The 22,885-nt window shown below is 40.5% G+C and overlaps 1 protein-coding gene across 5 annotated transcripts in view; it reads right to left on the bottom strand.

Annotated features, from left to right (window-relative positions):
- ZMYND11 (zinc finger MYND-type containing 11) overlaps positions 1–21,341 on the bottom strand; it is a 102,693-nt gene extending 81,352 nt beyond the window's left edge. For 3 of the 5 annotated variants that reach the window (XM_048950379.1, XM_048950382.1, XM_048950383.1), the window contains exon 1: positions 21,122–21,341. The gene's annotated coding sequence lies outside the window, so the exon portion shown is untranslated. Of the gene's footprint in view, positions 1–19,482; positions 19,702–20,050; positions 20,461–21,121 lie in introns of those variants that run through there. The other 2 variants (XM_048950380.1, XM_048950381.1) reach the window with 2 other exon arrangements.
- Positions 21,342–22,885: the final 1,544 nt, after the last annotated feature.

Raw genomic sequence — 22,885 nt, 5'->3', positions numbered from 1 at the left:
AGAGCTTTATCCAAACCGCAGAAACAGAAATTATTTTAAAAGACCGCACAAGGGAAAACAGTAAATAAATCACAAGTTCTGGAATGAATTCTAAATGATTTGATTTTAAGAAAAGTACGGTTTTGTTTCCATTTTCAGCTCCTGTTACACGCTCTCTTCTAAAAATTCAGAAACTCATTTTAAAACAACAAAGATGAACAGATACTATTTTCAGAACAGGAACAAATCGGGTGGATGGATATACCAAAAAAAGGTGTTGGACGTTCCACATTTCATCACAGTCAACATTCCTTAAGGCTGCATTGTGACAACGAACAGCTCCTGTGAATAAGCATGTTCTGTGAGCTGGGCACTGGACACACAGACAGATAAGATAGCAAAGGAATATGTACCATCAAGAATCCATTTACTGCAGGTACCAGCTGAGGTGCCTGCTGTAATGTTTATGAAGACAAGAAAAAAGATAAAAAAGAAAGCTATTAAAGTAGTTTGCTTCTATTATTTGTTACAAGATCTTGGGTCAGTAGACATAAATCAAATATAAATGTTCAGCACTGACAAGAGAACAAATTTGGTATCTATACATGAATATATTCTGGTAAACCAGTCTAAGGAACAGATCCAGTCATAATTCAGCTCAGAACTGCACAAAACCACACTATTACATTTGTACACTATGTGAAGAACAAAATGAGTTTAAGGAATACCAGTTCTTCAAATGATATCAAAAGCAAAATCATTGCAAAATCCTACAACAACATTACTAATTTATCATTGTTACAGCTTCAGAATGCAGCCACATCACGTCAGTTGCTTCTCCCTCATTTAATATCTTTGAATTGCCCAATCTGAAAAAAGTATCCAAAGTGCCTAATAAAGAGTCTTCGCACTTAATAGCAGAGGTGGCAGTAGATAATGAAACAATAACCACTGTGACATAAAGGATTATATGTATTTTACTTTGGACTTACCTGTATGATAAATGCACAACTGTACAGAAAAAAAACTGAGGCACTTAGTTTTTTCTCTTGAGGGAAAAAAAATCTGTTTGGTATCAGGTAACTAGTTGGAAGATTTGTGGGTTTTTTCAGTAATTCTGAAATGGACTGGAGCAGACTGTAACAGCTACAATTTAACTCCTGGTTGAAATGCCTTCCTAACATGACTGTGATGCTCCTAGTGCATTTATGTCAGATAAAGACATTCAGAATCTTCCACAACAACCACGTTATCACTATGAAAATCCGCATACGAAATTCAGCTTTCCCTTACCTACACTTTGTCCTACAGAGGATTATTGGACACGAATAATTTTTTCCTCTTGGAATTAAAAATAAAAGTTAGATTTCTCCATTACTCAATTAGGTATTTTTTCTAGAAATCTTTATTTAAAAACAAAAACAAGCAAAAAAAAGCATAGGAAATACCATTTAATTTTCTTCAGATCATTTTTCACATGGAGGCAATTTCTGTATCCTTTCCCACATTATGCCTGTAACTGCTCATTGCTGCCCTACTTGCTCACACTTCTGTGTACTTATCTGGTGACTTCAGCTACTGCAGTCCCTTTCCCACACCAAGTGTCCCTTCAGCTGCCCAAATGATTTGCTGTACATCTTCAAGGCTTATTGGCCACCTCTCTGACATCCTCCCCTTTCCTCTCTGAATCTGTTTCCTGCAATCGTGGGAAAGGGACACAGTTTTTCATCTGATGTTCGTGGTGGTCCTCATTTCCTCTTATTTTTGTGTTTGATATACAGGGAACAGGGATACAGGGAAATGTAAGAAAAGTCCTTCCTCAAACAGCAGCAACTTAAGCTCCATTTGTCAGTATCTGAAAGAGGCCAACGTTTTTCTCAGTATCAATGAATACATTAAAAACATTGCATTTTTAAATCACCCAAAAACTGTTCTGTATGTTTTAGTGCACACAGTGAACATGAAAACGCTAATTACAAGAAATGAAAAATAAACTGACTTGTGCTTTCAGTTGCTCACAGTCAGCAGCCAGAAAAGAGAAAGCAACAGAAGCACATATTAGAAAACAAATCTGATTATTTAAAACCGCTATTATCCAGTGATTTAGTTGCTGTTTTGTATATGCTTCGAGAGGAAATATGAAAAATAATAATATTGTCCCCATATTATCATAGAATCATAAAATGGCTTGGGTCGGATGGGACCTCATGGATCATCAAGCTCCAACCCCCAATGCCACAGGCAGGGCCACCAACCTCCATATCTAATACTAGAACAGGCTGCCCGGAGCCCCATCCAACCTGGCACTGAACACCACCAGGGATGGGGCATCCACAGCCTCTCTAGGCAGCTGTTCCAGCACCTCGCTGCTCTCTTGGTAAAGAACTTCCCCCTGATATCCAACCCAAATCTTCCCTCATTCAACTTAAAACCATCTTCCCTTGTCCTGCCGTTATCTAACCTTGTAAAGAATTGGTTCCCCTGTTGTTTATAGGCTCTCTTCGGGTACCGGAAGGCTGCAATGAGGTCACCCTGCCGCCCTCTCTTCAGGTGATTTTACCAATTTATTTAAATAAAATAAAAAAATTAAAAAATCACTATTTCTAGAAATTCACAATCTTCAACAAATGATTTTGGTGTTTTTTTTCCCCTTTAGATCTACCTTTCCTTACTGTTTTTCTTCAGAAAAGGAAGAGACTGTAAAATGCGTACTATTTTCTAAGAAAGAATTAAAGGCTGCTTGACCTGATAAACTCTGGAAGAATCTGCTAGAAGTCCAAGCAATAGTAAAGCTGATCTGTAGAAAGACTGCACATACTATTTTGGTACTAAGCCTCCTGTCTCTCATGCCAATCCACCTGTTTTAAGCAGAAACAACAGTGCATGGCTGGCTGCTGACAGCCAGCTTGAACAGCACAGCAAATACATTTGCTGAAGAAGGCCTTTCCCGCAGGTATGTCAAAGCTGAGTTCTTGGCAGCACTACGGACCTACTGTGACACCAGGAAGGTGTCCTAACCTCACTTTTAAAAAGTTATCATAGCTGCATTTTTAGCAGTTTGTAAGTTATCTTCATCTTCTAAGATGAGAAAAAACCCAACACCATTTCTTGAGATGATAACAGTCATTCTTGAACAATGGGTATTCAGACTTTACGAGTGAAAACTGAAGAAGGCCAGTTAACATCACTTATGTTTCGTATCACTCAAGAAAGAAAAACAAGAGGGTGTTCCCAATGTGTGGATCTTGTTTTATAGGACAAGTCCCCTCTGTGCCGACATTTGACAGCTGGCCTGTAAAAAAAGCAATATTCAGTTCTCTAAAAAGCTATTAGCACAATTCCAGACGTTAATGCAGTAAATGCCTCAGCTCACTGATGACAACAGAATTTCTGATGTCATGGCAAATAGTAAAGAATGGACTGTAGGCAAACATAAACTGAAATACACTTCAGTATTCCCAGCGATGACTTACAGGTTTACCCTGAACGAAGAAACTGTAGAGTGCTGGTAGGGGAATTGCTAGCAAAGCCTTTTTTGTCTACTACTGAAAATTGCAAGGAAGATTTCTCTCTCCAGGAAGATGATGTTACTTCTTTACCAAGTTACTACAAGTTTCTCAACTGCAAAATAACATTCACCCAGTTACTAAGTACAAAATTTGCTACCTTTATTATAAAACATTTTTAAAAGTAATCCAAAAGTCACAGTAGCAAGTGTTTTCCACCTTTTCTATGGCTTAAGCACAATCTCATTTCCTGCTACTTCAAGGGTATCATCAACTTGAAGTTCCAGCCATGGTTAGAGAGCCATTAAACAATTTATTGCACTAAATCTGCTTACTTATTACTCTACACTTGCATTCATTTTTATTAAAACCACATTATTTCTGCCCACTGCATTAAAAAAAAAAAAAAAGCACACATTATTTCTTACTTTCAATTTTTTCTTATTCTAGCGTTACAAGTATCAGCATTTTACCTTCAGCTAAGGCTTCTGGCCTTACAAACAAACATGTCCCGATAATAAATAGAAGCATTTGCCTTAGCAGTTCAAGCAATTTCGCCCGACTAATTTATACCCTGAATGCCTCACAACATAGTGAAGTGCTGATACTGCTGCTGGACAGGAGGAAATTGTGCCAAAGAGAACCACACTCAGGTAAGTGAGACAGCATGACTGGCAAATATTTCAGAATCCCCAGTGAGCTATTCTTGCCCAACTCAAGCTGCCCCAGCCTTGCTTCTTGCATGGCTTGTGAGCCACTCCTGCCTCAAACTCTTCAAGTGCAGCCTGTGAGACTCCGGCCATAAAACTCAGCAGGACCACACTGGTGCAGCAGTGCTTGAATAAAGCCAAATTGTTGGATTTGGAAGAAATTAATCATTAAGGCTTGCTGAATCAAACATCAACCCAGCATTCAGTGCCGAGTCCAAACCTGCACTTCAGGAGTCCTCTGCTCTCCAAACCACACGGTGTGGTGGTTTTGGCTCTTGTAGAGGAATTTTAGTGTGAAATCCATACGGTGAGCAAGTTTGGTCATGCTTGCCCTATATAGTGAACACTGAAAAACAGGCATGATATGGCATACCTCTAAAAAGCAGCCATGACAAGCTTTTCCATCTCAAATGCTAATGATCAGAAACTACAACCTAACTCCCAGTCTGCATTTCTTTATTCAGTTCGTACTGCCATCCTCATATCCATATTTTTCTGTGGCTTGAGTGGCTTTTTTACTTTTTTTCACTTATTTCTAGACATATTTATACAGAGATCACACAGACTCACAGCAATTGATTGGAGATATGTTCACTGAGTTCCCTGAGTACAACACGCAGCTATCCAAAGAAATGGGATGAGCTAAGAACAGAGAAGGCACCAAAATTAACAACAGTTTCAGCCTATCTGTTGGAACACTTCTGAAATGTCAACGTCTAATTCACAACCCTGGCTAATATAAACAGACTGCAAATAAAAGTGACAAAGATCAGATATTTGTACTGACTCTGCAGGAAGACATTCAAGTTTCAACCAGCTGCTCTCCCAGCTAACAGACCTACATGGCCCCCAGATATCGGTTCTTTCTCTAAATCAAGCCCTGACTAGGAGGACTCAGTGTGCTGTGAAGAGTTTTGAGAATCTAACTTTGAATACAAGATGAAGAATCCCATGTTTTCTCTGGGAGCATTTTGGTTGTGCCCAAATGAAGGAATCCTAGCACTCTAGGAGGAAATGTATCCTAAGTTTGGGGGTTCAGAGGGAAAGTGTTGGCCAACTGATCCTTGGAGGAACGATCCACTAACCACTGGGACCAGGAGCAAACCTCAGCCCCAGTGAAATCAAAACAATGACATCCAACAGCTAGAGCTACTCTGCTGCAAAAAGTCTTGGGCACCTCCAGTTAGCTTACAGCTCAATTCATTATTTTGGTGTCTTTATCCAAAACAGAAATAGTCTCCATCACGAACTTTTAATATAGATAAAAATAACATAAGCACATTGAGCTCTTTTCGCTTGTCACCCCTGATGAACTTCATATGGCAACCAGACCAAAAGCCCCCGCTGAGCCCCTGAAGCTGAATGCAAAACGGAAATATCACAAACACTGCCAGCATCCCAGAACATGACTCATCTGCTTAAGCACCAAACCATTACATTTAGAAGATTGTGGTCTGGGTATTTTTCAGGGATAGATCAAGCACTCAAAAGCTGCAGTTGCTGAAGAAGAGCTCCAAACTTGGTACCACTTCCTCATGTGCTGTTAACTGTGGGCAAGTCACTGCACATCTCTGCACTGCCATTTCCAAATGCAAAGCTAATTACACTAATCCTTGTGTAGCACTTAAACATTTATGGTTGGAAATAATTATTCTAAGAACTACTTATGCTGTTTTAGAAAAGAACTACAATACTATGTGAAAAGACAAGGCCAAGTCTCTTCTGTCAGTCTATGTCTCTTGACAGAGATGAACTGAAGGTGCAGGAATGATGACAAAATTCTCTTCAGGATTGATGGACCTTCCCAAGCAGAGTAAAAGAGGAACTGACAAGGAAGAAACAGTCAAACAGTACAGGAAACTCTGTTAGCTGTCCTAAGGGCCAGATTTTCAAAGATGTCCAAAGACAGAGGTCAGGTCCATACATGGTAGGATTTTCAGAACAAATATTCATTGAATATACTGAACTCCCACTAAGACCAATGGCTGCTAAGTAGTGTAGCCTGTGCAGACAATTTCTGCAATTTTAATGACTTTAAACACCGCTGACAAATGGTAAACAGACTAAAGAGATGCTTTTTAATGTTCCCTCTATGACTACCGTGGAAAAAAATTTTAGATGGAAATGTGACTTCTAAATTGCAGTTTAGCAATCTATAAATGCAAATGAAATCCCCTGCTGCCTGCCCTGTGATAATTTTTTCCTATTAAAAGCTTGTTCTTTTTTCAATCTAATAAGCACATTATTATTCCAAGCACATCCATTGTTCAGACAAAGTTTAAATTCACAGTTAAAATAAAAAGAGAGGAATTCTTTAAAATATAAATTCTTGAGGTGCATTCAAGCCAATGAGCTATATGCATGTTCTTCCACTTCAAACCAGTCTTACATGGAGGAGGAAAAAGACAGTAAAGAAAGCATGAACGTGAACTATACAGACCAAATCATGTTTTTTTCCTCTTTTTGTATGGTGCACAAGCATAGCTTAGAGCACAGCTGACTTAAACAACTACACCTGCAGCATCAACCACTCTAGCACTGCTTTAGCAACACACAGCGAGTGTTACAGCATATGGAGAAGGTAAGGATGGAGTTTCAGACAGCATCTTCTCCAACATCTCAGCTGTTCTCAGCAATACCACTGATGTGTGCTCTGTCTGGAGAATTACACTTCTGCAACAACAGCAGGAGGTGCATCTCAGCAGTCCGACAGCAAATCCTGACGCAGCCTCCAATCAACTCTGACAGTCCATGTGGAAATGGCTGAACTGCTAAACCCTTCAGAAACATGTGTGAATAGCCTGCCATGTTTGAAAGTGTGAATAGAGAAGTAGATATACTCACCTGACATAAAAGTGTAGAAATCAAGTTCTGCTTCAGAGGCAGAAGACCAGAAATAAAACTTCCAGAATAAATAAAATCTGCTGATTAAAAAGTATAATTCTACCATCATTTTAGGCAGAAAAATGAAAGTCACTCATAAGAACACATCTGTCACCTGCAAAAGCCTCGGAAAAAGTCACCTTGATAAAAGCAGAAGTAGTATACACCACATGCAAGGCCTTCATGGGGCTAAGTCAGAGTCTACACTCTTCTAGCCTCAAGCAGATTATTTCCTAACAACTTTAATAAATTAATAAATAAAGGAAAAAATGTTAAGAAACCACACAGATCTTATTCCCAATATAGGCAGCATGAGGGTTCTGGATGGCTTTCCTCACTGAAGTACTTCTGCCTATTTCAATAAAAAAGGGTGGCAGAAAAACCCAACTAGGCATACGCTGCTGAATTGGTAAGATCTGTCTTCCCTACGGGCAGGGCTGAGAAACCTGGTCTTCAAACGTGACAGAAACTGGCTGCTGTTACAAAGGCTCATGATGGAATTCTCAGTAGGCTTGGTCCATGATAAATAGGTAAAATTATTTAAGCTGGGTTATCTATATTTCTAGATAACAGATTAAGAGTTCGATATTATTATGCATGTATGACTGGAAGTGGAAAATTTTTTTATTGAAATTCTAAACCAATGCCAAGCTAGATATTCCAAAAAACGTCAACAAGCTTAGAATAAAAATAACCACAACTTTCAAGAGTGCATGCACCACCCCATCGTCTTGCTTTTGTACAAATGCCCTCAAACAGTACATTATGTGCTACTTTTATTAGCAATTGAAGTCACATAAAAACAATCACTAACAATGAGAAACATCAATGTTACTATGCAAATTCCAAGATATTTCCAAAACATTCCCAAACCATTTTTTTCCATTTCTCAAAACGAAAAGAACAACAAAAAACAAAACTCTCCTTCTGTAGACAATTTAATCAAGATGAGTACAATTCACTCGCAAGTACTATTCAAAAAGATGCTTCTTGCCTTTTCCAAATGAAAATTGTTTATAACTTTCTTCCACGCACTCCTAATGTCTGTGTCAGATGGGGTAAATCTGGGCTGTGCGTGACAAGTCACTAGAGCAGATGTAAGTATTTTTGCAAAAACACTGGAAGAGTTCTTGTAAATATTAGTCTGATATGGTTATGCTCCACAGTTTAATACTGGATTATTTTCAACTCTGGAAATCCATGCCAGGTTAAAATGGATTACTAATACTGATCATTTTTTAAAATTCTGCTTGCACCTTTAGTGCCTCAGAGCTCTGTGAGTTCGTATTTCTACAGAACAACTCCCCACAACAGGATGTGGCTTGGGCTCTTTTTTCCACCTACCTGTTACTCTGCAGCAAGCTGTCCCTACAATAATTTAAGCAGAATTCTGCGACATGGGGTGGTAAATAATAAAACGTGCCTTTGTAGGTGGAACATGCCATGTGCAGGTCTGTGACTGACCAAATCCCAGCCCTGGGCACACACTGCCATGTAAACTGACTCCCTCTCCCTTGCTGATACCCATGCAAGATGTGCTCCCAAGTCATGCTGTAAAGCTGTGGATCAAACTGCTATCTTTAAGTGAACTGCAAGCTGGGCAGAATGCCAGTATCTGCTGTTTTGAATCTTAATTTTCTTAGAATAACCTTGTAAAAAAATATACAGCTTTAACCACAATACAGAGGGGCATTACTTCCTTAACCACTGAATTATGTCCATTTCTGCTGCACAATAGATCAAACATTTAACAGCATGCACTACTTAGCAACTTAACTCATGGTGTACCAACTTTTTGAGAGAAGCATCTTCTAACAAAGCATTCTCAAGCTATAACTCATCTCATGTTCCTCTTCTTGGCCCCTCCAGATCAACGCAGTTTTCACTTCTCTCATTTCTTTCCAATCAGCCTTTTGCTCTCTTCTTTTACACTTGCACTTTATGGATTTTATTCTGTAAACTCTGAGAACCCACCTCTCCTATCAATGATATGTCTGAAAGTGCTACTTTGTATTTCCCCTGTACCCCATCATGCCTCACTATGTTCATTCATGCACAAACAGTGAACTAGAAGTGGGGATTTTCTCACTTGTTCAGCCTCTGCTGCTAGCTTCTAAACTGCCAAGTAAATATGTGTTACTACGTAAAAAAACCACCATAGGAAACTCCAGATGAAACTGGACAGAAATGCGGGTAGTCAGAACGCAACTATACAAAATTGGGCCAGGACAAGAGGCATCCTAACTCTTGTGAAAAGAGCCAAGGAATCACTGAGCTAATTTCATGAGTTAAAACCATGACAACAGAAACATATACTTCCAACGAAAAGCAGTACAGTATAAGCTATTACCTTCCCATCACCAAGAGTAGCTGCCAAGGGTGCAGGAGCCTCATGAACAAACACCTGCACTGCAGCTCAGTAGAGCAAGATGCAGGGAATGAAGGTCATCATTGGAATGCAAGGCAAACTACGGCAATGCAGAGCATGGTGCTGGAGGTGTGGGTACCTGCAACCACAGTTACAGGCTGATCTCCACAACTAATTTCATTAATTCAAATGAATTCTGAAGTAAAGCTCAAACACGGGGCTGTAATTTCAAACTGTCAAGAGCTCTTGTGCTTCCTAAGTTCAGTGATGTAGACAAGAACAAGTTTGAGACCGCTGCAACCTTGCATTTCACTGTATTGATCCGAGTGATGACTACCTGGCTATCACATCCCCAGAAAGGCGACCTGGGCTGCCATCTCACTGCCACCCTTGCTGAGTTACCCTTCCATGACCAAAGTCCCTCCCAACAAGCAAAGAACACGCAGTATGGGCACAGCATGTTCATCTGAATTTGCCGCCTATGTAACACTCTCTTGAAAGCAAGTACAAACATCACATCCTCATTTAAACTGCCTCACTACACTTGGCCAGGGGACAGCACTCATAAAAACCTTTAAATTCCTCCTCTACTGTCAGATTCTTCACGTGCACAAATTGTGTAACACTTGAAGAAAGGAATCACAACCTGCATAGCTCAGATGAAAGCAGGACAAGAAGTTGTACCAGAACTGTCGTAACTTGGTGTAATGAAGCAGGCCAGCTATTAAAATTGAGCGCTAAACCACTGAATGTTTTGCTTAGTAAGAGCACACAATAAAGATGAGCAATTGACACACACTCCCATCTCTGCTGAAGGTACAGTAACAGAGATATTTAACATGACCATACCCACTCCTCCAATTCAGCTTTGAGCATACATCAGGCATACACAAGGAAACACCAAGGGATGCAGATGGATGGAATGAGCATCTCTGGACTCTAAGCTTTCATTTAAGAAGCTGAAGCGCAGTTCCCAGCACTGTGTGGAGAAGCCCATCTCTGTCTGAAACTTTACTTCTTTCCTGTTCCACCTGCATTATGGCAAACTATAACAAGCAGAAGATCATGAACTCTTCATTTCTGTAGGGAATTAGCTAGAGAAGTGCGAGGATGGCCCTTTATAAACCACTGTTGCCAAGCACACTACTGTCAATAAATCTACCATCTCTTTTTATACAATATGCTTGCCTATTGCATATCAAGAAGAGGTTTATTTCACTGGGAGTAGCTTCCTCTGAAAACACCAGACACTTGAGAGCATCACGTCTCTGTTGTCGTCTTTCCACTGCCACACACTACTTGTTGCCACATTTCTTCTCTTTTTATGTATCTAGATCATTGTGCTTCTACTATAGCACAATAGCAGCACTTATAGTCTAAGAAATTAGTTTCCTACTGTTGCTGAATACATAAAATAGGCTTTTCTTTTTTTCTCCTTTTTTTTTTTTTTGCACGATCGTATTTAAAATTAAAGAATAAGTCACCCTTAGAGGTGTTTTTAGTTTTAGAAAGTTACTTATGGTAATCATTTTCAAATGTGGATTTTGTTTCCATGCTCGCACACCATGTTATAAAAATATGTAACAGCAAGCTGATGCCTACCTAATTACACAACTTAATGCTGCAGAACTCTGCATCTTAAAGCCAAACTGCCAAGGAAGATCAAAATAATTCTTCTGTTTGCTGCTTTGAGCAATATTTTTTTCTATTTAGATCATGTACAGAAAAAAAAAATTGCATGATAAGACTATGAATTCAATTGTGTTTTCCTTTATACTGTTATAAGTTAAAAGAAATATTTCAGTGCTCTTTTTTCCTTCTTTTTCTGCAGAAGTGCCATTTAGGAGCCAATAACCCAACGATATTACAGAACTCTTCAACGCTGCCCAACAGCCAGATGACCGAGCTGCAATGTGATTAAATAATCTGATAGATCAATGAATGCAGCATGAATTAAAATGGCTGCAAGCTTCTTGAAGCATGAGATCAGAGATCCAAGCAAAGGTTTATCTTACTTGTTATATTTCAAAGAAATGTAGCAATTTATTTGAAAACAAAACAAAACAAAAACAAAAAAAACACACATCCTTAAGAGAAATAATGCAGTATTACTCTAACACATGGTGACTAAACAACACATTTTTATTGTCAAAAAACAGCCTACATTTTGCAGTTCTTATACTGACTGAATAACCTCATTCGAGGAAAATGCAATCTCTGCTCAAGATACATCACAGTGCTAGGATCTGGTCCAAAGTGAACTGTTATCTCACGCATGAAGATAATGAATGTTAATTTGAAATAATGTTCTTTCAACTCCAGGTTTTTTTCATACAATCAATCAGGCCTGAAAATGCGTGCATGCGCTCTCCCTCTCGCACGCTCTCTGCCTGTCACTCATACATAAACACTTCATTATATATTCTCATTCCCAGACAGGCGGGAGAAAATTTTCTGCAGGTGAAACCAATACTGCACCACTGAAGTCGGTGGTTCTGCACCATATTATTTTAACAAAGTAACCTCATTGTGCCGCGTGTACCTGCACTTCCATTTAATGCACATCTCACCCAAATTCTCTTTCCTCCTTTCATACATGCACTTCTCAGCTCATGTTTGTACTCAGCAGACACCCACTAGGTGCATTAACTCACCCCTCAAGTCTCTTATCTCCATCAAACGCAGCACGAGCAGGCAGGTACACGTGGCTCTTTCCTGCAACTGAGGAAGGAGCTCTGGATAAATACCAGAGAAAGAGCTGCAGAGGAAGGCCGGGAAGCATTCAGAGGACAGAACAGGCTTGACCCAAAAAGGAGCAGGCTTTAATGTCATTACAGCAAATGTTCAGCTATTATATGAAAAAGAATTCAAAACACTCAAAATGAGTTTTGGAATAAACACAAGTTTTGCTGCGTAATGCAAAAACCAAGATCTAATTATTGTTGGGGAATAAAGTTCTCTATAACTTCCTCCTACATCATAAAATTGGTGATTTTTGGCTCCTTTCTAGGAGACATGTGAGATTCACTTCCAGCCACTGCCAGACTCCGTATAACAGAAGATGCCAGTTTGATCAAGAAAAGCAATTGCAAAAGAGAGGCCAAGTGGAAATTTGGACACCATTCCTTCTGACTGACCCAGGAAATACTGTGACTGCCTACCCACCAACCTGGCAGAGCACATGCTGCTCTGTTCCTGGGCACACCTGGACTCAGAGCATCTGTGCCTCTGGTTACCTTCAGCTGGTAACCAGGTGACTGTCACTATTGTCTGTGCCAATTAAGGGACAGAAACCTTCTCATTTGATTGAAAGCCACACCTCTTTAGAAGTTAGAGATTCAAGTTAGGCCTACGTTTGGACAATCTGTAAGCAAGTTACTCTTACAAATCTTTCTTCAGAACTACTGAGATAAAGAATGCCAATGCGGATCGGAAAATCTAATAGGACTGGCAGCTAGAGGTACCTGACCAATAATCTGCATTGCCCAAAAAGCACAAACTGAACAAGAGAAGCTCTCATGTCTGGAATAGGAAAGAAGCCAAAGGTATGCTTCCAAATCATGAGATCTTATCAAGAATCCTTCTGGGAGCCAGTAAGTGGAAAATGCACAGGAAAAAGAAGAATCTTTCCTATGAGTATTTCCTGTAAGTTTATTTACAACAGGTCAATGCAAGAAGTGATGACAGCAAAGCTACAAAACGGAGAGACGCAATTAGTGGACTGATAGCAGCCAGGCTTCTTCCTTTACAGCAGTCAGTCTGAAATGCTCCCTAGTATGCATCAGCACCAACCCAACTGCAAACTCTCCTTCAACAAGACATATCAGGGAAATAAAACAATCTTTAAGAAACAAAATTTAAAAAAATAAAATAAAATTAATATTTACAACAGCTTTTAATTAACCTGACATAATGTTCTAGCCAAACTAAGAGGTCAATGGAAATTACTGCTGATTGAGTGTACAAATCCTCTTACCCACAACCACACTGAGCTAAGAAAAGTTTTCAGAAAGCCATGTTGATTGATGAAATTAAAGTTCTTATTACTCAGAAAATGTTAGTATCAATGCCTTACTATTCAGTGTGCTGTGTTATCTTCAAATAGATAAGACAACTGACACTGGAACTCCACTTCCCAAGGAAAGTTTCCTGCAGTTGGTTCTTAGGAATGTCCTAAAGCCTCAACTGTGTTTACATGAAGCTAAAAATGGTGCCGGACTGGTTCCTGTGCAAATGGCTGATAATGATCACATTTCCTCTTTTACCTGTTTCTTTTACTTATAATTAAGTCTTAATACCTTGCAGCCTGCATGTTACAGAAAAACATTATCCGTATTTCCTCTGTTTTGCTCATGGATACGGTAAATTCCTTCAAGGATTAGCATGTACATAGGGAACTGCCTTACCTTCAATGGGAACAATCAGCAATGTAAAATTCAGCATGTACCAGAAAAAAAAACAACAACCTTTGCAAAATAACAGCATTCATACAGCTGATATTCCACAAGCATGAAAAACGCCAGCACGACCCTGAGTGCTCCAGTGAAGTATCCGAAACAGAATATTATTCAAAATTATATAGACAAAATGAACTGCAACTGCGGCCTTCCTTTAATATAGGAGTTCTATGTAAAAATTTAATTTAAAAAGATATGAAAAATAAACTTGATTCATCAGTATGCTCCAAGGCTGATGCATCCTATGTCTGTCTGAAACAAATGCTTATATGACCAAGGTCTCCGTCAGCATATTAATATTAATCTCCCAGTAACGATGAATTTTCTGCAGCGAACATCATCAATTTTCATCAGTGAACAATCAGTGGCCTATCATTACATTTTATGAAATAGCAATTCTTTTGTTTGGATTCTGTACATTTTTGAACCTGAATCTTAAGCAATCGGCTGGGGAGAAGGGACTGGGCAGGGACTCTGGGCAGCTCACCCAGCAGCCAATGGCAGCTCAGAAGGGACTGATCTCAAGATTAACAAATGACCCAAAGGAAAATCTGAGAAACAAAACCTTATAATTTTGAGGTAAATTTTCCACTTGTTTTATATGTGAATGTGTGCACTGTGATGTTACGCTGCAAGGCACGAAGTTTTCTCTTTGGAAGTTTTCCTTTACTAGCAACACCAAGAAATAGTAAAAAGGCATAAATAGTCATGGCAAATGTGGCTGCTACTTGGTTTCTGACTGCAGAAACATCTGTAATGTCAAACAGTTATTTGTAGACGAAAGGATCTCTTACTGAATACTGAACATTGTCTGAGACTTAACAGAAAACAATAGCATTCTAACAAAGATATAGCTCTCTTGTCTCTCAGATCTTTGTGAAGATTTACTGAGCAATAAACATATCTTACACCCTCCTCATTTATTTTTCTTTGTGTATGACTTGTAGCTACTTTGGGATTCCTCTAATTCTTTTCCCGCAACGCCATTTTGCCTCACTTCATTGCTGCTCCAGAAGTTTCCAATAAAAAGTAACACTGTAAGATAAGAATCACTAACAAAATTAGGGAACTAAGCACACTATCCCAACCTGCTACTCCCATCCATCTACAATGAATGGATCAGATAATAACGTCATGCTGTAAGTGCAAAGCATCGAAATACAAATATCCACTTTCCAAAATACCACTTCTGGGTCCCACATCTACACCAGTCTCCTGCAGTCCGTAACCAAAACATGAGTTAAATTAGCTGCTTGAAAGTCCTACATTTAAGTATAAAGGCAAGTTGGTTTCATGTTTATTTTTAACTTGCTAACAAAGGAAAAGGAAACAAAATGGGAGAACTGAGAGGTAAACAGCAATATATTTAGCTTAAAAAAAAAATAAAAAATGATTAGAACTCAAATTGGTTGTATGGCATTAGGGACAAAAATGGACTAACAGTGAGATCAATTCTTCACACGCAGAAATGCAACTCCCACAGGAAAGGTGAAGGAGAAGTTATTGGTATTTTGGCAGGTATGCTTAACTTGAGTTTTTTCTGCCAACAAGTTTCACAATCTCTGGGGCAAAAAAATTATTAATAATTCCCTTTAAATGATATTGCAATTGAGGGCTGGTACGAAGAGTCCTAATCACTGATTTACAATGTTTATTCTACAATTATATTACTTGGAACATAATACTGCATATAGTAGAAAGGTATATTCAAAGCGATTCTGACAGCTGGGGCACTAGTAACAATCCTTGCAATTTTTGATATTTTTGTAATTTTGAAATATTGCCATTGTAACCAATAGCGTATTTTCAACTCAACTTATATGTCTCTATGCTTATCTCACAGCACAAACTGCATTTCTCTCACTGACGTGGAAAATGGGATATTAGAATTAAAAAAAAAAATCAAAAAGTGTTTCCGTATACAAAACTCTCAGTAACAACAGTCTGGACTTATCTGTGTAGTGGAGCTATAGAATCAGTCTTTGACAGGATATTACCAAAGCTGCATGGCCTAAATTAGATGACATGAGCATTAACTTGGCTTCATGGTCATGTCACAGTGCCTCACCACTGTGCCTGCTGCCATCTGCCCACGAGACTAAAAGGCCCTGTTTGTCTCAAAGGGAAAGAAAACAAACTTGAGACACACAAAAATATGAATGAAATTTCCTTGAGACAGAAGGAATATTAGCCCTTATCTCTGTATAGCTTTATATCTTCAATCGGTTCACCTTTAGTATCTTGTATATTTTAAGAAATTGACTGCAGCCATTTTATATAGATGCATACCAAACTGAAAAAAAAATTGGTCTTCCACAGCCCTGGTCTCCCAGAGCGAGGCATCCAGACAGGATGAATGAGTTCTGGGTGCCATATGGACACACACACTCAGGTAGAGGCCTGCAGTATATCACACCAATATACACCATACACAGCTACTCCAATATCTACCGCTCCACGCTCAGTTACCTACACTACACCCAGGAACAAAGGTCTTTGGAGAAACATTTTTCCCACTATCTAAAGAGAAATTAAAGCTGTATTTAATAATTAAAAAATAAAATAAAATACCAGACTTAATCCTTACAATGCACTGAAAAATACTTACATTTTTTTTTTAGGAATGCAAGGGTTAACTTTTAAAGAAATTTCTGCAAAACAGAATCATTACCTCATCATATAAACTACCTATTTTGCAGGCTGTACTCTCCCAACTGGCAGATTAAACCTTAGAACAATAACCCAATTATGAGCTAAATTTACATTCAACTGATCAAAAATCATCTAAAACCTGACAAGAACAATCTTTGTTCACAACACTTAGCACAACCAACTCTGACAGACTAAAATATATGAGCTATATAAAAGATGACATATGTTGAATCGCCCAACTACCAAGGGCACCACGCTCCAGTACCATGGGAGTGTTCACCACATCCTGAAACTTACTTTAAAAAAAAAAACAAACATCTTTTACACATATGGCCAGTGATTTTGAACAGCTCAGCATTTTATGAACCAAGTTTATCACTGGTATGTGAGCCACACATACTTTGGATAGCTGTTTCTTTTTTTTAATAGTTCTACTTAGTATTTGCAACAACCTACAATACAGATAAAAGCCTTATTTTTACTGACATGCCACTCTGAAGCTAGCTAAAAACACTTCAATCAATGTAAGAAGAAAATAAGAAGTTTCCTTAAGCCATCTGCTGTAAGGAACTCTTGTTCCTCTTTCAGATCTTTTATCCTGAAGGGATTCACTGTCTGAAGCTCTTAAAAACTTCCAGAGCTAAATGCACTGTAGAATTGCGGAGAGCAGTTAATATTGAAAGCTAGCTGCACATCTTGTCCAAGATTTGTAAACTCAACTGATGGAAGACAGACAGCCAATTCTAAAGTAATTCTGATTCCAAAATTCTCCCTGATTTTCAAATAGTGCGAACCAAGACATTTTTCTAACAGACTAGACAAGGTAGACATTTACACAAAGGGTCAGAGACATAAAATTAAGAGAACATCTTCAAATGTTGTCTTTTATCTTTCTGAAGTATTGCATCCTAATTCAGAGGTGGTAGCTAGCACAGTTCAGAGGTTCCCATGCTGCAGCTCACAACAGCCTAGATGTAGTGTGAGCCACTTCAACGTGACTTTAAAGACATATTTACTGTCCATCCACCTCCTTGTCTTCTCTTCCAGGCGCACCATTTCACAAACAGCAATAGGCTGTACTGTCAACAAAAGGAAAATGCTGAACACACTTCACGGCCTTTCACTATTCACTACTTCACTATTATTTTCACATTTGCATTTGATATAATGTTAGGCTGAAAAGATGGTCCAGGCCTTCTCCTTGTCAAAGCCTCAAGTCTCCCCCAGAAGTTCCTCCTCTCTGCTATATGAGCAGGTGGACACTGCTCATATGCTGACTGCATGCAGACTATCCAGTGCCTTCAACACAATGGGCACAGGACAGGCTACACCAAACAGCCTGACACTTACATACACTGTGGGCACAGTGATTACAGACAGGAAATTCATGTTGCTCCAGTAGCATCCTATTTTTTCTAAAAAGTTCAGAAATACTCCTTTGGCCCACATTACATAAGGGCCAAGGCAAACTACCAGTAATCCTGCTCACAGTGACAAAACCTTCTAAAATTTATTTGTGTTTTAAAATAACATCTGTGTTTAGATTAAAAAATAATAATAATAAAGCAGTTATAGCACTGTGGAGGACACTTCTAGCCTCTTGCGCTTTTCACAGCAAAGGCATGGGAGTGAACAAACTGCAACCCACCACTCTCACCTAGCAAGCAGAAATAAGTGAAGGTGGAGAAATTTCACCAGTCACAATGTTGTAAGCAGAGCTAAACTCTTATGTTTGGATAAATAAAAAACATCCATACACTGAAACGAATGCACCAATTTAAATTAGTTTACTAACACTTGGAAAAATATTATGGACAGAATTATTCCGATCCTTTTCACTTCTCCACAGAAAACACTTCTCTGTCAAAATAGTAAAACTTGAAAGATGAGCATCCTCCTAGCACACCACCGAAGTCTAAATAGTCTCACCAACACCTGCTCACTCAGAACTCCAGTTACAGCTGAGTTTATCATGAGTTAGTTTTCATCATGCAATACAGCTCACAAGAAGTCATTTTTCTTCAGGTAAAGAAGTGTTCCGGAAGACTCTCTCTTCTTGGGTGCTGCCTCTGACACCACATTGCAGGTGCCTCTCCATGACTGCATAAACCACAGCACAGCCAACAAACAGCCATCCATACAGTAACCTTCTACCTCATTTGTACAACCAAACTCACAATCAGAAAGATGAAGTGCTTTCTGCTGTACTGCCTACCCCATCCTGTTCCCCACTGCATACCTGCACGACAGGGAATGTTTGTTTAGACACAAAAAAGCTGGCAGTAACCAACAATCCACACGGGCTATTATTTTGAGGGTACTTTCACTTTTGTATAAAACAGCAGTCAGTCGGCAAATAGCTGACTTCCCTAAAGGCGTTCTGTAGCATGCTCTGAACGGTTAATAAGATTCAGAAAAAAAAAAATTAAAAAAAAAGGAAAAAAAGAAAAAGGTGTGAAAAAAAAGTGCCAGGTCCTTCCCACTGAAGGATGAGCCTAGAACAACCCAAAGGACTACAGCCTGAACCGCAAGCCGGCACTTCCACTCCCACCCTAACCCCAAACCCCAACACCTGTCCCAGTGCTCACCCTAGGTCAATTCAGCAATTTCCTACTACAAATTGCAACAAAAGTGCCAGAAAACAAAACAAAACAAAGCATCACTGAGACAAGAAAGCATTTTCTACCTTCGGCCCTCTTCACTGCAGCAAGATCTTACAAAACTTCTTCACAACAAATAGTAATACTCCTGTAATACAAAGATTGTGGTAGACAATTCAAGGACATTAAATACCAAATTATGCAATCATAAAACCAACCAGCACCAAATTAAAGGGTTTTTTCTTAATCCCTTTTCCTCTCCTTCAGCCACCCCTCGCTGCAGCACCTGAGCTTGCCACATGTGCAGACAACAAAAAATAAACTCACAATTTTAACTTGCTGCTTTCAGGATAAGCCCAAAAAAGAGGCACAAAGTTTTCCAAGTCCTTAATATTTTACAGGAGGACTCCTCTCTGGCACGCAGGGAAGGTCAGGAAAGCACACGGAGGCTCCCAGTCATCCCTGCCATTGGAAACCCCCCACACACACGCTTTCATCTTTTCCTCATAAAAGAAAGGCGACGGATAGGCCTCCGGACAATCCCTGCGGCTGGGGATGGAGGACAACGCCTGGGAAAGTGAACGGAGAGGAGTTACGCAGAGACAAGGCTTAAGGGGGCGGAGGGGGGGCGCGAGTAACAAACAAAAAAATACAAAAATGCCGCCAAAAGCAAGCCCAGGTTTTCCTTCAACCCGACCGCCGAGGCCCGCGGGGCCCTATCGCACCGAGGGAACTATTTCTGGAGGGAGCGGGAAGGCAACACACGGCCCTCATCCGCGGGAGTGGGGGGGACATAGCGCAGAAACGGGCCGCTCGCCCTTACACTGGGGCGGATTTACGGCCTCGGGGCCGCGCTGGAGGCCGGGCGGTTCGGACCGTGCAGCCGAGCCCCCACCTGTGTCTTCGGCTCCACCGCCGTTCTCGCCGCGGGGCCAGCACAGTCCGCCCGGAGGCTGAGGGTCGGGGCTCCGAGTTCACCCTTGTTCTTGTCCCTTTCTCCTCCCCACCCCCGCTGGGAAGGGGAGCCGCGGTCCCGCTCCCGGCCTGCGAGGAGCCGCCGTCTCTCTCGGCGCTGTCGAGCAGCTGCCATTACTCGGGCCGAGACCCGTCCTCCGAAAAGGCATCCCCCATCTCAGCGAGGGAACGCGGGGGTCGTGGGGTAGAAGTGAGGGGAAGGGAGAAACGAGGGGAGAGCGGGGAGCCGAGCGGGCGCCACGCGTGGGAGAGCGGAGCTGGGGGGCGGCGGGGCCGAGGCCGGGCTGCGCCACACCCCGCCCGGCCTCCCCTCTCACGCGAGTCCCCGGCTCCTCTGCGCCCTGCAGGCCCGCGCGGAGCGCCGCGGGAGCGTTTCTGTGTGTGTCCCTCTCCCCACCCATCGTCTGCCGGCTCTGCACGGCCCGATCCGGGCGGGCTGCAACTCGGCGAAACCGCCGGCTTTTGGCGGCCGAAATCCGAGCGGGGAAGGTGTAGGGACAAAAATAATCGCCGTTAATAATCACACGCGCTCTGCCGCCGTCCCCTTCTCCTCGATTTCCAAACGGACTGCGATAATCCTTCCCACTCCGAAAAAATATTATATATATACATACATACATATATATATAATCCCGCCTTCCATCCCCCCACCCCCGCGGCCCCACACATTTTATTATTAAGTATAATTGCTCCCCCCTCCCCATATGCTCCCCCACGGGGCAGGATTGCCCCCTCCCCTCGTGCCCAGCCCTTCCCCTGTCCCCTCTCCCCCATCTCCTTGGAACAGTGTGTACATGATTTTGTAGTTTTTTTAAGGCGCCATGTTTATAATCCTCCATCATATTAAAAAAAAATCCACCCAGCGTGAGACGCGGTGCCACGAGCACCCCAAAGCCAGGGAGGCAGACACAGAAATATCCACGGGGCTGTAAATTCAACCCCCCCTCCCGCACACACACCCCTCCTTCCCAGACTTAAAAGTCTCTCTCACCTTGTGCTGCTGCCGCTGCTTCTGCTGCTGCAGGGGGGGCGAAGTTAAGCCAGGGGAAACTTTTCAATCCCTTCCCCAGGCCGCTGCTGCCTCCTCCTTCCACATATTTTTCCCCTCAGAGTTTTATTGTGTCTGAATTTTCTCTCTCTCTCTCCTCTTCTGTCTGTCCACAGTTCAGGTTTCTGGGGTAAACAGGGTTTAGGATGGTGCTAGGGATATTTGGGAGAAGGAGAACTCTAGTGGTGTCTACTGGAGTTGCTGTTTGTTTCTTTTTTTTTTTTTTTTAATACATGTGAAACAGATCTTTAACTATTTATTATAAATGTATTCTATCACATTGTTATGTCTGGATCCTATCTTACTGCAAGGGAAAAACGCACCAGTTATCTGACTCTGCTACATGCCAGTTCCTCTTATCATGAAGTCCAGCTTGGAGAAATACTGGAGAACATTTTCAAAAGTGGATATTCACCTTGAACAACAGAAACTAAAGCTCACAAAGTCATTGTTCTCTCCCAGAACTTGCTGGCTGTATGTTCGAAGCTATGGATCTATGCTTTCACTGCAAGATTAGGAGTTCTGCAGTACTGTGAAATATACAACTACATAGGCATGTATATATGTAGCATGAAAGCATGTACATTTTATGCTGTTTTTCCATAAACTATTTGTTAATAGCATATTTTGTAATTAATGAATCTTGACCCGCAATGTGGCATATTTTATAACAGTGCCCCATAAGTTTGATTCTGTGAAAATTTATGCATGCAAATAATTTCATTTACATGAGTCGTCATCAGCATTATTACAGTAGCTTTGGACTATTAAGAATTAAAAAGATGCATCCATTCTGCCTATTCAGTCAAAGTTTCAACACAATTTATACACTGAATAGGTGAACTTTCTCCAGTGTGTTTAGTAAATAAAATTTTTAGTGTTGTCTAAAACCACACTTGTTTGAGACTGCTACATCAGAGCTATTCTTTTAAGAACTAAAATGCAAATAAGGGTTTGTTGCACAGTAGTGATAAAGCTTTACTTCTACTGTGTATTTAAATATGAAGGAACATTTTACGTTATCTAAAATAAATAGATAGGAATAAAAGTGCTGGTAGTCGGCTTTCAAAGATACCTGAGGGGTTGGGCAGTTACCAGACAGTGATAATGTAGTTTAACTTCATATTGTTTTTAATAACAAATAGCGAATGAAATGTACAGGTTTTTTTGTTTTTGTTTAAAGTAAGAAGGGTACTCAGGAAGAGATCTGCTGCCAGGATAATTACAAAAAGGCTACCTTATGTTAAGCATTCAGCTGTGATGCTTGGCTCTGATTTTGTTCATACTCGTAATTAAAAAAAAAAAAAAAAAAAAAAGACACTGATTGAAATATATGCCAAGTTTCCATGGGATATTGGTGGCTTAGGTTTTTCTGAAACCTCTGTACAAATTGCATCTAAGCTATATTTATATAAGTAAAAATGTTTGGGTCCTTATCATTTCTACTGTTTCGACTATTCATTCAAGCTAACAGGTCTGTGCAAGTGGGTGTGTTTAAGACATACCATTTTTTTTTGCACCCAGAAGCAAACAGGAAAGCAGTGTAGCTAGCAGCAAACATAGCTGCCTTTAATTCTTCAGCTGGAACAGCCACCTACCCAGTACCGCTGGGTTGGCTTGGGGGATTCTTTGGCATAAATTCAAAACAAAGCTCTACTTCCACTCTGGTTCTTTAGTGAGAAGATTTATTACTCTGACACGGTGCCT

Source organism: Lagopus muta, chromosome 7, assembly GCF_023343835.1.
Source record: "Lagopus muta isolate bLagMut1 chromosome 7, bLagMut1 primary, whole genome shotgun sequence".
Taxonomy (NCBI): domain Eukaryota; kingdom Metazoa; phylum Chordata; class Aves; order Galliformes; family Phasianidae; genus Lagopus; species Lagopus muta.
The sequence above is the reverse complement of the archived record's forward strand: the minus strand, read 5'-3'. Positions and strand labels throughout refer to the sequence as shown.